Source organism: Euprymna scolopes, chromosome 4 (assembly GCF_053919585.1).
Source record: "Euprymna scolopes isolate OS-2025 chromosome 4, ASM5391958v1, whole genome shotgun sequence".
NCBI classification, from domain to species: Eukaryota; Metazoa; Mollusca; class Cephalopoda; order Sepiida; family Sepiolidae; genus Euprymna; species Euprymna scolopes.
In genome coordinates, this window is record NC_136485.1 from 35,221,845 (window position 1) to 35,238,377 (window position 16,533).

A 16,533-nucleotide genomic window follows, 5' to 3' on the forward strand; every position below is an offset into this window, starting at 1 on the left:
AAAAATTTGAATCGAATAAATTACAAATTCAATTCAGTTTATGTTTCTACCTAAAATATCAGAAAACCAGAACTGACCTTTAAATCTATGCTGCCAGCGACCCATTAACGGTGAATGCATGTATTTCTCAAATAAACAACCGCCTCAGCTAGAATTTCAATTTTGGTGCCTCAATTTTATTTTCCACAAAAAAATACTTTAATGGCATATCCATTGAAGAGGAAAGCAATTATTGCTTCTTCATGCACAGCATTTAATTTCTTTTCAACTGATGGAAAATGTTTTTTAAAAATTGCATTTTTAGCTTTGTAAAGTTTTGAAGTTCCGTTGTTGGTTGGAAAAAAAACAACCTCAGCTTGTCTTTTTTTTGTCTGAGAAATAACTGATTTTGCCATTTGCTATTGCTTTACAAATATCCTTCTTGAAATACTTGAAGAATTATGTTTCTGATCTTTTGAGATGAGGATTGATAATCTGGATTATTTGAATTCTTTAGACTACTGTTTTTATTTATGTCATACTATTTTCATTTTGAGTGTTTTTCTCACAATGATGTAACCACTGACATTCTACAAGTGAATATTGTCGAGTTCTTTATTTAATCCATAAGAGTAGCATGTTCTCGTTCCATCAGCCATGATCAGATAAAAACCTTAACTAATTTACAATTGCATGTTAGTATTACCCGTACTAAGGGACTAATACAAAAATTACTGTTGAAAGTAGGATATATATGAAAGAGCTCCAACATTTTTCCAATGTGGTCAAATTTTAATGTGCAAGACAATATGCCTGTCCGTGACGACCATTGACCCCCACATTTGTATGGCTTGGTATACTCTTCATCTTCTGGCCACGTTGCCTATCACACTGATAATCGAGGGCACACACATTGGTTTACAAGCATACAAAAACAAAACATCCACAAGAGAAAACACAAATGTGTAACACTATTGTGGAAAATGTTTTTCCCAAAATGCTAGCGTCCACATCTTAGTATATCAGTATATCAGCTACGACCCGATTGAGATAATTTGTCTGCTGAAGTATCATTGTCATTGACTTGTCAACTCATTTCATCGTCTGCTCAACCTGATTTGCTTGTCTACTCTAATCTGCTCACATGCTCTCTGCCAAACTTCTGACAGTAAAATATATTTAGTTTTGATCAGAAATCCTAAACGGTCTTTCTCTCAGTCATTCCCAGCTGTCAGATGACATCTCACCTAAAGAGTTTGAAAAAAAAAAGATTCACTTGTTATCACCTTTTATTTTTGTGAATCATTTCATCGGATTTTTTGGTTTGAGGTGAGGGAGAGTCTATGCTATCATAAATGCACATATATAAATACAGCAAACAAATTATTATTATTTGCGATAATAATAATAATAATAATAAGAAGAAGAAGAAGAAGAACAATAACAACAACAACATTTTTCCATATTTAATAATGTAAGCATAACCGTTAAAAACAATATAAAGTAGTGATTTCAAAAATAACAAAATAGATAAGTTGAGTGCCATCATCTAAAATCGAAAACGAAACCAAAACTTATGAAGAATTCTTGGCAAAATTATTTATTACAAGAAATGGAAGGACACAAAAATTATTAACCGACCACCACTTGAAAGAAAAAAGATGTAAGTGAAACACACCTAAGTAACACACACGCTGTCGTTTTAATATATAGATTAACAAAAACACCAGCATGGGTCAGTCTGTCGGTTTGTCGGTCGGTCGGTCGGTCTCTCTCTCTCTCTCTTTTACACACACACACACACACACACACACACACACACACACACACACACACACACACACACACACACACACACACACACACAAACAATAAAAAATGTAAACAAATTAAACAATGAAAAAAAAACAAATAACTGCTATAGATATGATTACAAAAAATAAAACTACAGGAACGCATCAATTTTTTCCCAAACACACACACACACACACACACACACACACACAGATGAGCGTAACTACACACACACATACACACACACTAATAACGAAAACACCAGCATCGGTCAGTCGGTCTTGGGCTCTCTCTCTCTCTCTTTCCCTCCCTTCTTCTCTGTCTCTGTCTCTGTCTCTGTCTCTCTCTCTCTGTCTCTCTCTCTCTCTCTCTCTCTCTCTCTCTCTTTCAAAAAGAAATGTAAAAAAAATAAGCAATGAAAAAACAAATAACTGCTGTAGATATTATTACAAAATATAGAACTGTAGTGATGCATCAATTTTTGTTCCAAATATTTTAAATTAGAAAACTTATCCTACGGAATAACTTAAAATCAATTATTTTTTTAACAACTTTTGCAGTTACCAGAAAGATAAAACTCTAAATTTTATAGAATTAAAAACAAATATAGCGGTGAGAACATGTTAATCAAATGCCGCCTGGAGCGTGCGTAAATGTGTATTCTGGAATTAATGTGTATTCCAGAATTAAATCTCAACCAATGAAATTTGCCGGAAAGCGTGACACACAAAAGAACAAACATGCTATCGTAATGATATATAGATAATTAAAAAAAAAAATAATAATGATAATAATAATAATAATAATAATAATAATAATAATAATAATAATAATAATAATAATACGGCTTATTTCATTTTTCCTTATACATTGGTGTAATGACTGTGACAGTTTAAGGGGCATGTGCAATAGTACACTGGAGGAAAAAATCTGTTAGCCATGCTCCTCTATCAGAAGCTTGGTGTTGGTGTGATTTTTCATTATTATATGCGCTTGGCATATCAGATGGTTTGGTCATGTAGAGCATGCCATTTCCTGCATTCAATAACATGCATGGATGTCCTAGGCACAGGGGTACAAGGAACACCAAAGAAAACTACGAAATTATTTGACTGCTTACAGAATGACTGGTAACAACTATTTGAACTGGACCGTATGAAGAAAACCTGTGAGATGTTGCCAGATGTTACCTACCCTAGAGTTCAGGACACTTGTATCACTTGATAATGATGATGATGATGATGATGATGATGATGATGATGAACTATAATAATTTTTGTTTTTAAAAATGAAATAAAACTGAAATGATATCAAGCAATAGATAAAAGGAGACTCACTTTGGTGAATGTCATGCTGTTATCTGAATGTCTTATTGGTTAATTGTAAGCCAGCTCACTCAATCAAGATGATGTTTAAATATCCTAAAATAAAAGACAAAAAAAAATTAAATTGAATTTCAGAAATAATTTTTTAAACGCACTCTTTTTTTTTTTTTTTTTTTATAAAAGAATGAATTAAAATTAAGATTTTCCGACATTAAAAATAATTCTAAATAAAATACAAAACGAATCACATTTTCTTTAAAACAAATAAAATTAAATAGGGTGGGCAGAAAAAAAAATATATATCCTAAAACATTAAATATAGTTTTCACACTTTATTTTATTGTAGGAAAAAAAAGAATTTTTAGGATTTCTTTTTGTACAGATAATTTTTTAATAGTTAAATTATTCTTTTACATTCCACCCGGGCAATGTCTAGACACAGGTCCGGCTAATTTTAAGAAGAATAGATTTGAGTCATCTTTTTTTAGTGTAGTTTTAAAAATAATGAGTCACAATCAAAATAACACCTTTTGTTTTAACACCATTTTTTTTTTTACTTTTGACTTCCGGTTTTAAATGAAAAAAATTTACAGCAAAAAATCCAATATTTAAAGGAATATTTTTCAATGACATTCAATAATTAAAGAAATATTTTTCAATGAAATCCAATATTTAAAAAATATTTTTCAATAAAATCCAATATTTTTTAAGTACTTTTTTCAAATTGTGTGACACCATCTTTGCAGAAAATAATTTTTCTTTTTATATTCATTTGTTTAATTTCTTTGTACATTTTGCTTTAAAAAGTTTACAAAATATAACTGTATTTTATTTATAAACCTAAAAAATTTACAAAACTGTTTTTTAAATAAAACTATTTTTGTGGAAAAATCACTAGTAATTCCTACATTTCTTATACCCTATGCTACTTTCAATAACCATTTCAAACCAGTTTGCATTATCGCAACAACTGATATTTTGTAGTTGATAAATGGAGTTTTCAGATAAAAAACAATGGTTTCACCTGCTTTTTTTGTCAATTCTAATAATTTACAATGACAGCTTCCAAATTATGTAAAATGTTTATTCAGTTCGAAAAACATGCAGTGTTTATTTAAAAAAGTCAAATGGCGACGAGATCTTTGTTGAATATGTTAAGTTGGGAAAATTAGTTCAAACTAAAAAATTATACAAAATACTGTCAGAAACTCACTCAATATATGTTACCGTGGCATAGGCAGACATATATTCAGTGGGTTTCTAACAGTATTTTGTATAAATTTTTAGTTTGAACTCATTTTCTCAAACTTAACATATTCAACAGCGATTTAGCCACCATTTGTCTTTTGCAAATACACACTGCATGTTTTTCGAACTGAATAAACATTTTACATCAAATAAAAACACTAAAAACTTATACAGATAGATAGAAAAGTAACTTATTTTGCCTTTGATAACATTTATTTGTTAGATATTTGTTTTTTGACAACTTTTTCGAATTCATGTTTGTAGTAAAACAAACCCGACGTCTCCTGTCTCTGATAATTATCTTTCATTCGTTTTAGCTTCCTAGATCAAGTGGCTTTATGCCTTGTTTGGAGAAACTCCAACAAAGAAAAGAGTTAAATGAGATGGATGAGTTACAAGCTGAATGATGAAGAATATTATGAGAGTACCTAAAACAATTAATGGAATTAACAGAATTTGATTAATTGTGAGGACGGCTTATGGCAAGTTATTGTTGACATTTGATTTGAAGATAACCATGTTGCAGTCTGCAGAGAATCAGTCCTGTGGTAATGTGTTCCACAGATCGAAATTCCTTGGAAAAAACTCTGTTCATGGAAATTCCACCTTTTGTTAAGCTAATGAAGGAGGGTCATCCATACCTCTTAGATTTTCTTCAAACTTTCTCTAATTATTGGCATCATAAAAACTAGACAATCCTGAAAATAACTCCAAGCAATCTTGAAAATATTGCATATTTAAGATTTCATATGTGAAATTTGAACATTATAAAAACATTTGAACACGATGGTGTTGCAGTCTGCAGAGAAGCAGTTCTGTGATAATGTGCTCTAGAGATGGAAAACCCTTTGAAAAGAAACTTTGTCATGAACATGTCACCTTTTGTTAGTGTGAAATGTTTTTGACTTCTGATGGGGGGAGGGATGAGACCAATGATTTCGACGATCGTTTTTATAACCACAAGTCATGGTGAGCAACCAATGAAAAGCTTCTAAAGTTACTATAAAAATTGTCGAATTTTAGATTCAATCAGTTTGCCACCATCTTTGTTACTGGCAATTACACTCAGGATCCAAACTACATTCTGTTCAACACAATGTCTCAGCACTTAACAGTCAAGCTCATAAAAGAAGGAAAGTTCTTTTAGTTGTGGTAATAAAGAAAAGTTCTTGTTCTGAATGTCTTACAAGTGTAACAGAGCCGCTGACACTGGATTAGCAAGAGCATCTACATGTAAATGACCAAGCCAGCAGCTTGATGTGATGCCATAGCAGGGATAAAAAGGACACATTTGTTCAGAGAAGAATGTATTCGAGACATGTTTGAGACACAAGAGCAGAAAAGGACATGTTCGAAGTATGAGAGAGCAGGAAAAGATGTGTTCAAGACATGAGAGAGTGGAACAGGATGTGTTCAAGACACGAGTGTTCAGAGAAGTGGGATTCGAGACGTGTTTCGTCAGAGCAGAGACAAAAAGTCACACGTGATCAGAAAAGGAGAAATGAACACGCAGGAGAAGAAATGAACTATTTAAATATTTAGAAAAGTCTACAACGTGTTGAGTTGCCTTTTTTCTTTTGTTCTTGGCCTTCGGGCTGAGATCAAAGTGTAGTATCTGTTCGGGCAGATACTGCAAGCAAAGACCATATGTGCGGGCGACCCCACAGATAAGACCTTGGTCAATGTAGGGGCAACCCTTCATACCAATTATCACTATCCAGCTCCTCCACTCCCCGGGGAGTTGGTCCCCATTCCCCCTTCACTCCTCACATTAAAAATTGGCCTTGTGCCTAATTTGCTCGATGGGGAAGCAAATAAATACTTCTTGGCCTCTGGGCCAGGATCAAAGTGTAGTATCTGTTCCGGCAGATACTGCACTTAAGATAATTTGTACCAGTCAATGGAGGGGAAACCCTCTATACTGGGACAATTATTATTTTTGGTAACCAGAGTGACCCCTTTTAGGGGAGCTGGTTTTTACCTCACCTTAAAAACGGCCTTGTGCCTAATTTGCTCAGTGGGGGAGCAAATAAATACCATCTGTTCTGCAGATGCTGCACTTAAGATAATTTGTACTAGTCAATGGAGGGGAAACCCTCTATACTGGGAGAATTATTATTTTTGGTAATCAGAGTGACCCCTTTTTGCCTACTTTTAGGGGAGCTGGTTTTTACCCCACATCAAAAACGGCCTTGTGCCTAATTTGCTTTGGTGGGGAAGCAAATAAAAACATTAAAACAAAGAGGCCAGTGACTAGAAATAACAACAGACTAGAAAAAAGACAAGCAGCATCTCTTCTGTGAGAAAGGGGTTGAAAAGAACAGATTGCCAAGTTGATTTTGTACTCTTTCAAAGCAAGGAAGAGTACTCTGAGTGGCACCTCCTAAAATGTGGCAGCAGTATTCCATCTAGGCTGTCATATGCTGTTTTGGCTGCTATACTCTCTTCCTTCCTTCGAGTGCTATTCATTGAAGTGAAAATTACGCTTTTAAACAATATTTTTTTTAAATTGATGATTTTGTTTTTATATTCTCTCATTTCAGAATCAGTTCAATATTTAATATTAGTCACTTGCAATTTTTCTGTGTATTAGTGGTTTGTTCAGCATTAGGAAACTACAAAAGACTGGAAGTGCTGGAATATTGGAAGGGAGTGATGGGCAGGACTCAGTTCAAAGTCACGTCTCCAAGAAAACCCAGAAGTGGTTTAAGAACTTACACAACGCCACCAATCTTAGCATTTAGCTTTTAAACTCATATGATTACAATCCATGAACTATGTGTGGAACATAATTGAGAAAAAACAACAACCGTACCACCTGCAAACAACAAAGATGAGCTGATTGCTAGGATTAAACTGATAAAACTCATGTTCAGGTCTTGTGTGAAGGCAGGTATTTAGAAGTTAGCTGTATTCAGCAAAGTTTGAAGATACATCAATTATTGGCCAAATGTTTCATCTTATATATCTGAATTTATTAGATGATTATTCATAATTTGGATTATTCAGACGACTGTTCTCATCTTGAGTGTTATTCACACAATGTTTCGGTTGATGTAACCTCCAACCTTCTTCAGATGTATCTTGTAAAACTCCGGAATCTTTCTGTCAAATTCGAGAATCTGCACAGAATTTCCAACAGAACTCTTTCTTTTTTGTCCATGGGGCTAGCATGCTCCCGTTTTATCAACCATAACAAGGTAGAAGTCCTAAGTAATTTACAATTGCATTCTTCCTATCGCCCGTATTGAGGATTGTACCTTCAACCTCCAGAAGAGTGTCACATACAACTGAATTTTACTTAGTAGTTTATCTATTATGCTGTGGACCCGTGAATTAAATAAAGAGTTTCATTTGAAATTCCATGCAGATTCCTCAATTCAACAGAAAGATTCCTGAGTTTCAAAGATTCACCTGAAGAAGACCAGCGGTTACATTGGCCAAAACGTTGTACAAATAATCCTCAAGATGAGAACAGTAGTCCGAAAATCTAAATAATCCATTCTTTCCTTTCTATTTCAAAATGTGTCAAATATGTCTCAAACACCCCGTAAAATATGGATTAAATAATTTTTACTAATCCAGGGGAGATGGGAAAGCAGAAAATCTGGAAAACTGGACATTATCAGGTGATTTTTGAACGCTGTAATTACGAAATTAACCGAACCGAAAAAAAAAAAGTAAGTTTCATATGTCTACATAGATAGTAGGTCAGTGAAATCTCATACGTATTAGATGGTAGGTATAATTGTAGTGAATGATCCCATGGCTCGCTAGCAACCCTCAGCTAAGTGATAACCAATTTACGTCACGTGCTGAAGTACATCAAACAGAAAATGAAGACAAGTGGTTATTATAAACAGGTTTCATAATAATATATGGAATGAGTACAAAAATATTTAATGGTCATTTTTATTTATTTATTTATTTTTTCTCTCTATTCAGCCCTAACAATTGTTACCTGGGTGTAAAAAGGTTACTATTTTGGACCATGTCTACATAGGGAGGTAAGCAGCAAGAAGTTTGTTCATATTACATTTAAATTTCAGTATGTTGGTCAAAAAACAAAGAGGAACAGCAATTTGTTGGATCTGAAATCGACGGTACCAACATTGTCCTGATCTTCTATAACACACAGATAAATGAATATTATGCTCTTATTTTTTTTTAAATTTTTATAATAATTGAGCACTCTACTGGGGTTTTCTACCACTGATCTTACAAAGCGTTATTTACATCATCCAGGCTACTATTCTCATCTTGGTTGTTATTTTTATGCTTCGATTGATGTAACGTCTATGGACACAGGATGCAATGGATAAAAGCATCATTTAACAATCGTTACCATAAGTAATAATAACTAAGAATAACTTAATAATTGACTTTTCTAAATTTTTTAAATGAGGATTGGTTATTTATATTATTTGGATTAATCAGACTACTGTTCTCATCTTGAGTGTGATTTTCACAATGTTTCGGTCGATGTAACCTCTGGCCTTCTTCAGGTGTATCTTGTCAAACTCGGGAATGTTTCTGTTGAAACGTCCAAATTCCCGAGTTCTCCAGAAACATTTCCAAGTTCGACACAAGTCACCTGAAGAAGGTCGAAGGTAACATCGACCGAAACGTTGTGAAAATCATTCTCACAAGATGAGAATAGTAGTCCAATTAATTCAAATAATATGAGCATAATTATTTGACACTTACATCTTGCATAACTGACCAATGCCAGATAAATCATCAACTTCTATGATGCAGATTCTGTTTATCCTCTTGTGGCACAATGGAGAGCGCCCTTTTTGGGGGAGCTGTGGGCTTCTACATTAATGAACCTTGTGGCTAACTTGTCTGTACTTGTGAGGTGCAGATGTGTTAAGCAGGTGCTTTATGGGTTCAGGAAGGTTCTGGGTTTGAATGACAGTCGTTTATTAATATTCAACTAAGTCAAAACGATTTGAGATCCTAGAATGTGAAAGATCGAACCCGAAAGAACTCATGATGAGATACAAAAACAATGTTTAAACGTTATGTATGAATCTCTCTCTCTCTCTCTCTCTCTCTCTCTCTCTCTCTCCCTTTTTTCTCTCTTTCAATGAAGAAAGAGAGAATTAAATATAATTTTATTGTTTTAAAACAGTTGAAGCTTGGATTCTGGGGTCAGCAGACACGACATAGCAGTTTAGCTGCATGCATTTGGTTTCAACTGGTCTTTATAAAAATATGCTCCGCCAGTGTTAAACATAAAATAAATTATATATTTTTATAAAAATGCGTTTGTTCGCTATTTTTGTGTACACGCATTCAATTTCAGCATGAGGTCCCTGCCATTAATGCCGACGATGGAAATGTTGCCTCTACCGATGCAATGAAGACTCAAGACGCGACCCACGCCAGCCGGTTATATATATATCGACCCAGTGCGTTGATATTTCCATGTGCCTATCGTTTGATATCGTGTCTAACACCCAGGGAGCTGGTTGCATTCCCAGGACATTACTCAATCAAGTAACTCTCTCCAGGAAACGATAGGGTCATACTCTTATCATTGCGTCTGACATGATTAGACTAGGGAAGATGCTTCAAACGTAGTGCTACTTCCAGAGGAGGGATTATATAGTTTTCCACAAAGCACAGAATTGTTAACATGCCCTGTTATCTTCATATGGCATATATAGTGAAGAATAGTCCACTCACTATGCAGAAGTCGCTGCATTCCTGGATTCTGAGGCCAGCACTTGAAGGTATGCAACATTGCTTTGTGGATGCAGTTATGCAACATTTTCAAAAAAAATGCATCTGAAGAAGGTTTGAAGTTACATTGGCCGAAGTTTTGTGAATACACCAATCAAGATGAGAATAAAAATTCAAATAATCTATGTATATAAAACAGTATATGCACTTCCACCACCAAGAGCAGACAGGCGCCTCTTTCATTCCGCTATCCAGTAGGAAATCCTTGAGCAAGGTAGAGTACCCACTTAGTCCCCAGGCAGGTGATAGATGAATTGTTGAGCAGCATGATGGTTTTTCTGGAATTTGTCAACTCTTCATTGTGTTAGGCAAATCTAAGACTACCAGCTCTGCACGACCACTGCCCCTACAGAAAGTTGTTGCAACCTACTATAAGTTGTCTACTGCAAAGAACATCATGGTGAAACAGTCCGAATGCAAAGGGGTCTGGTGAAAGATGATTATTGATATCTGCGAAAACAGACCTGATACATGAAGATAACTATATATCTATATATCTATAAAAGAGAAAATGTCTGGCTGTGTGTATGTGTGTATGAGTGTGTGTGTGTGTGTGTGTACATTTCCCTACCAAATAACTCTGTCAATTTTCTGTCTAGAGACTCGAGATTTGAGATAGGAAATATTGAGATTTGGGAAAATCTTTTTAATCAGTTTTCAGCCAGAAATTTGGCTGTCAAGGGGTAAAAGTTTAACGATTTGACCTTTGAAAACTCTACCAAACTCCTCTGCCAAGTTTTGTTTATTTCAATTTATATGAATTTCCACAAAGTTTCTTCATAAGAACTCCCCGTGTGTAGAAAACGGTACCATGGGGTTGCTTTCCATCTGATTATTACATGGTCGTTCTCAAGTCCAATGTTAACAAATTCTTGTTGAGTGGTCCACTTAACTAACAAATTTTACCGATTGTTTCCAATTTTCCAAAAGTGTTGTTTATCATCTAATAATAATCTCATTGGCCCTTATCCTCGAGTGGCTTTTAGACTTTAATTAGGAGTAACATGCTAAAATAATAATAAAAAAATCTAATCAAATGTTTCACTCTCAGTTTGTACTGCACAAATCTTAGTATGAATTGAAGCGAGTCAAAGTTATTTGGTTTACTTGATTTACTTTGCGACTGAGATTACAACATGTTGGTTCCCAGGTAACGTTACATTCCAAGTGTGGTAATAAATGCGCCAACAATGTAACGATTCAAGGTAAATTTGGTGCTAAACTACTGTGTGTTTTCTTAGTAAATTTCTACCACCCTACCACTGTGTCGGGATAACCAATCTGTAGAGGGGGGGGCACCACTTTGTAGGAGAACAGGATGGCCTGTTTATGAAATTGGGATCCCATCCTCCATGTTGTCTAATGGATTGAATGGTAGTGTGATTGAAAAGCAAAAGGTCACACAATGATGACGAAAACATATCGATATATATTGATGAAAGGATGTAGAGTTCGTTGAGAAATATGTAACGTTACTTGCAGATGATGAGAGGCTGACGGGTTAGTCAGCAGCTCTGGTTGGGTGGCCGATGCCAACCAGAGCGGCTCTTCGTTACATGTTGACTGATCGAGAGTTCAGCGGAAAAGAGGGATAGAGATATAAGAAACAGGAAGTGACGTGGCTGTGTCGCTCTCCAGTTATCAGAGTTAAAGGGCGACAATCGACTTAGCCTAGGAGTTTCAATTCCCACAACTGATTTCTATCAGCCCTTCATGCCAATTAAATTTTTGCCACCCTTTTCCCACATGCCAAATAAAGCACGATTGTTTTATTTTTTGCCAAATAAATTTAATTGAAAAAAAAACAAAAAAAAAAACAACTTCCTAATGCCACATAACATTACAATTATTTTGGTTGTTGTGCTCACAGCATTTTCCCATGCCTTATCTTTAAACTTTAGTTCGAGGGTACAAATCACTATAATTGCTATAATATAAACAACCAAGATAAGGATACCAATTGGTTAGTAGCGATGAAAGACAAAGTAACCTATTTTTGAGCTTACATTGGTGGAAGGTGTTGTATAAATAGTGCAAGAAAAAAAAAATGTTTGTATGAAAGCCAAATCTATATTTAACAAAATACTGAAATGCTTAAGAAGAATAAGTCAAGTATGAAATATGGGCTAAAAAACAAGGCGTGAAAATAGGGAATGCATATTTATTCAAATATGATAGAATAACAAAATATTGATTCTGAATTGAGGCAATATAATATTTTTTATGATATTCTCTATTAATTCTTTTAACTGTATAAAAACTTAATAGAAGTGTGTAGAATTGACTCGGTCAGTAGAGGCAAAATGAACGGGTTGTTTGTCCCTATTGTTTTTGTCCCTATTGGCATTTGAAAGTTAATATGGTAGACGAGTTAAAACAACAACAACAACAACAACAACAAAAGGCATTCAATGCACTTAGCATCATACATTGAAATAATGGATGAATCATTCGATTTGAGTGTTGACTGTCCAATTCTCTAGTGTGAGACGTCTATTTGCTTAGTTTCCTGAGATAATGATACTCAAAATAAATCAATACATCGAAAAATGAAAAAAATAAAAGGAAAAAAATGAAGGAAAAAATTTAGAGGGAGGGGGGATGAAGAAAAAATGAAGGATAAAATGAAGGAAAAAAGTAAGAAAAACGAAAGAAAAAAATGTAAGAAGAAAAAAAAGGCATGTTATTAAGCAGCCATTTTCTGTAAATTAACTTTTGATGAAACAAAACCAAAACAAAAGAATATGGACGATTTCTGTTGAAAGTAAATACCACATAAATTGGCTGAAAAGAAAGTGAACCTCAATATCCTCTCAATGGCTGTCGTTATATTATGCTTTGGAAAACATCAAACAGAAAATTCATCTCTACAATCTATATCAGCTTTTGATTAAAAATAACTCGCTGCAGATTCTAAAACTCATCAGACCACAAAATTATATAGAAGACAACAACTATCCCCTGGGCATAAAGTTTGCCTGTGAAGTAATGCTTATTTGAAAATATTTATGATATTTTAAAAATTATTTTTATCTCCTTTCAAATACCTATCATTATACTAAAGTGGAGTCAATCAATGTGTGTTTCCCTAAAGCTTTTTTTTCTTCTTATGAATTTCGAACACACAAAATACATGCTAAAATATTCTTCAGTTTTGAGATTGATTTTTGTTTATCTCCCTCCCATGGCAGAAAGATGTGACACAAGGTCGAAAAGTGGGATTTGAAACCAGTGTTTTAGAAAAGGCACACTTTGGCTGAACAAAAACTGTCTGTCAGCATTCTCTGGTATGGGCACCGAAGATGATTAGTAATAAATTACCTCCTTCTCAAAGGGCGAGAAGGTAAAGCCTGAGAAGGTAGACATCCTAGAACGGCACAGGACCATACCTCAGACAGTATAATTCATCCTCAAAAATGTCCTATGCGGTCGGTCTGATTTTGGTATGGCTGTCCCTGAAGGATTGAGGCTGAGTTATGCTTGAAAAAACTTCCAAAATTTTAATACTCAGCTGTAAACTCTCTAACACTTATCAAGTAGGTGTGAAAAGAAATTTGGACATTTCAAAAGGTTTGATATGGGAATAAGCAATTCGTTTAATTAGCCACAATTTGTGATTTATTCACTAAGTGACCAATCTCTTATTTAGTTTCTATCCATCACTTCCATTCTCTCTATATATATGTTGTTTGGAGCCTCCCTTATACAGTATACAGTATCTATCACTCTCACTTCCATCTCTCTTTCTCTGTTTTAATCCTATCAGATCATGCTGTCTGAAGATACTGGCTTCCTGACCTAAAATGCAACAAATATTGAGGTTATTGTTTTATTTCCTTTCCCTTTGCAGAACATGCTTGAGTTTTGCAAAAACAAAATCAAAAAGTTTCCTCTACAAAACAACCAAACCAAACCAAACCAAACCAAACCAAACCAAACACCATGAATAAATATTTGAAGATACAAAGAAAAACATAAAAACTTTTATCAAAATTAATGGATTCGGCATTAAATAACCAAAAACGGGTTGATATGCTGTAAAACAAAAACAACAAATCAAACTCTCTCTCTCTCTTTCTCTCTCTCTCTCTCTCTCTCTCTCTCTCTCTCTCTCTCTGTGTTTATTAAGAAATAAAGGAAATAGTAAAGGATTGAAATAATCTATTATAGACAAGAGGGAATATCACTACAAGTAGTAATTCAAATTAACCTATAACTGGTGTGACATAATTCTTAAATGGATTATGTATTTAAATGAAAATTGAAATATTTAATTTTAGGCCAACGAGAAATTTATCGTTTTTTTTTTTTTGTTATTTTTATATTTTATCACCAGGCAACATGAACATGGTTTCCAAGAGAGAGAGAGAGAGAGAGAGAGAGAGAGAGAGAGAGAGAGAGAGAGAGAGAGAGAGAGAGAGAGTATAAAAGGAAGAGGGAGATGCTAATCCTAAAAAGAGAGAGAGAGGAAGAAAAAGTATAGGAGTAGTAGGGAGAGGTGAGAAAAGCCGTTTAACATGCAAGTTGGCAAATGACCTGGTCAACAAATTAATCTGATCAACATACTTTGCGACCTGACCCCTGCTAGTTGCTAAGCAACAAAGAAAGAAAAGAGAGGCATAAGAAATGTATAGAGAAGAGAGAGAAGGAAAAAGAGGAAAAGAGACCTTTTGGTACAGAAGAGATCCCGCTTGGCCATCGTGCCGAGCAGAGGTGGAAAATTTTCCACCATTCCACCAAGCGACAGAGAACGAGTGATGTTGTCGTTCGAGATAGATAATATCGACCCCCCTTCCATCAACAACGAGAGAAAAGAGATAATGCCTCGGAGAACAAAATGCAGAATGTTAATTCCACGAACATAAGAGACACAATACTCCAAGAATAACCAAAACGTTGGATGGATACTATGCAGGAATATCGCATGTTACGAACTGTCATCTGAAGCGAACAAAATGGCGGTTAAATTCTCCGTAAAAGCGAAAAAAAAAAAGAGAAAAGAAACATAAAAACTGTAAGTTACCTCTCTCTCGTATATTAAGTCAACGAATTCATTTTGCCATTATTTTGTTTGGGCTGATATATTTTTTGTATTGATATATTTCTCGTTGGCATTTTAAGATAGTAGATAAAGATATCCCTTCCACACCCTTGTAATCTGTTTCTTTTGTGTTTTTACTTAATCTCACCCCCCCCCCTCCCTACCATAGTTTAAATTATTATAATAAAGTTGATTTTGAAAATATTATCACTGGTGTTTCTTGTTTCGTTCTTTCTCGCATTTTTTTGGTTAGGGTCGCCATATGTCTCCTTCCTTTATTTCTAGCCATATGTGCGATAAAATACGTGGATTTTGCTTTCCCATAAATTCCCTTATACCCCCCCCTTTTGGTAACATGTTACAAAGATGATTTATTTGGTTTTATCGTAAGTTTCCTTTCATACCCCTACGTCATTTGTTACCTAATCCCCCACTCTTTATTGCATATGTTACACTGGAAAAAGAGAAAACAAGAGGAAGAGCGGACGATACACCAAGCAGAAAGAGACTACTTTTAGATTTTATCTTGATTTAAAATAATTAACAAGAAAGTTAATTATTTTGTAAACTCACTTTCCTGGTTTAAACAATCAAAACCAATCAGTGGATGACCAAACGGGTCGCATTTTTTTTTTCTTTCTAATGTTCTTTTATATGCCAAATACTGATAAACTATGCTGGACGTTTTTAACGGATACAGTTTTCAATTGGTTCTACAAAATCCCTTAAAAATCAGTGGTTACATTTTGACAACAAAAATCAGAGTTGAGAGAAGAGAAATTAAGAAGTTTGGTAACACGGTAAAGGAAATCCTTTTCAACCAAAAAATACATTCAACCACGAAGAAATACCATTTATTTTGTGTACCACTTGCAAAAAAATAACGATGAGATGATTCCAATTTTTTTTTTTCAGATATCATGGTGACCAGACACTGACCCTGGCCAAGATGCCACCATCAAAATAAGAAAAAAATCTTGTCCCGGGGATTTTAAATCTTTTAATATTCAACTATAAACTCTCCAACGGCTAGCCAACAGGTGCGAAAGGAAATTTGAACATTTCAAAAGGTTTGATATGGGAATAGGCAGGTGAACTCTAGATTATTTACTTTGTTTGTCATAATTTACCAATAAAACAAATTATATTAGATTCAGGAATTAATGCTTAATCTGGCAATGGGATTCCTAATCTGCGGTTCTGTGGACTTCAGTTTTGTGTTGCAAATAAACAATCTTCTAATAAATTAATACATCGTGTTTCGTTTTTTTATTGTAAAGGATATAAAAAAGATCATTTTTGCAGTCGGAAATAAGGCTCATTGATAAGGTGAAAGTTAAGAATAGTTATAAAAGCCCTCCCCATGTTAAGAATGAGTTTCTAAATAATAACATT

The 16,533-nt window shown here is 34.4% G+C and overlaps 1 protein-coding gene across 1 annotated transcript in view; it reads right to left on the reverse strand.

Annotated features, from left to right (window-relative positions):
- The window catches only part of LOC145267033 (tripartite motif-containing protein 2-like), a 569,514-nt gene that overhangs the window by 416,806 nt on the left and 136,175 nt on the right, over nucleotides 1-16,533 (reverse strand). Inside the window, exon 2 of the mRNA XM_080122976.1 lies at nucleotides 3,111-3,194. The gene's annotated coding sequence lies outside the window, so the exon portion shown is untranslated. The remainder of the gene's footprint in view (nucleotides 1-3,110; nucleotides 3,195-16,533) is intronic.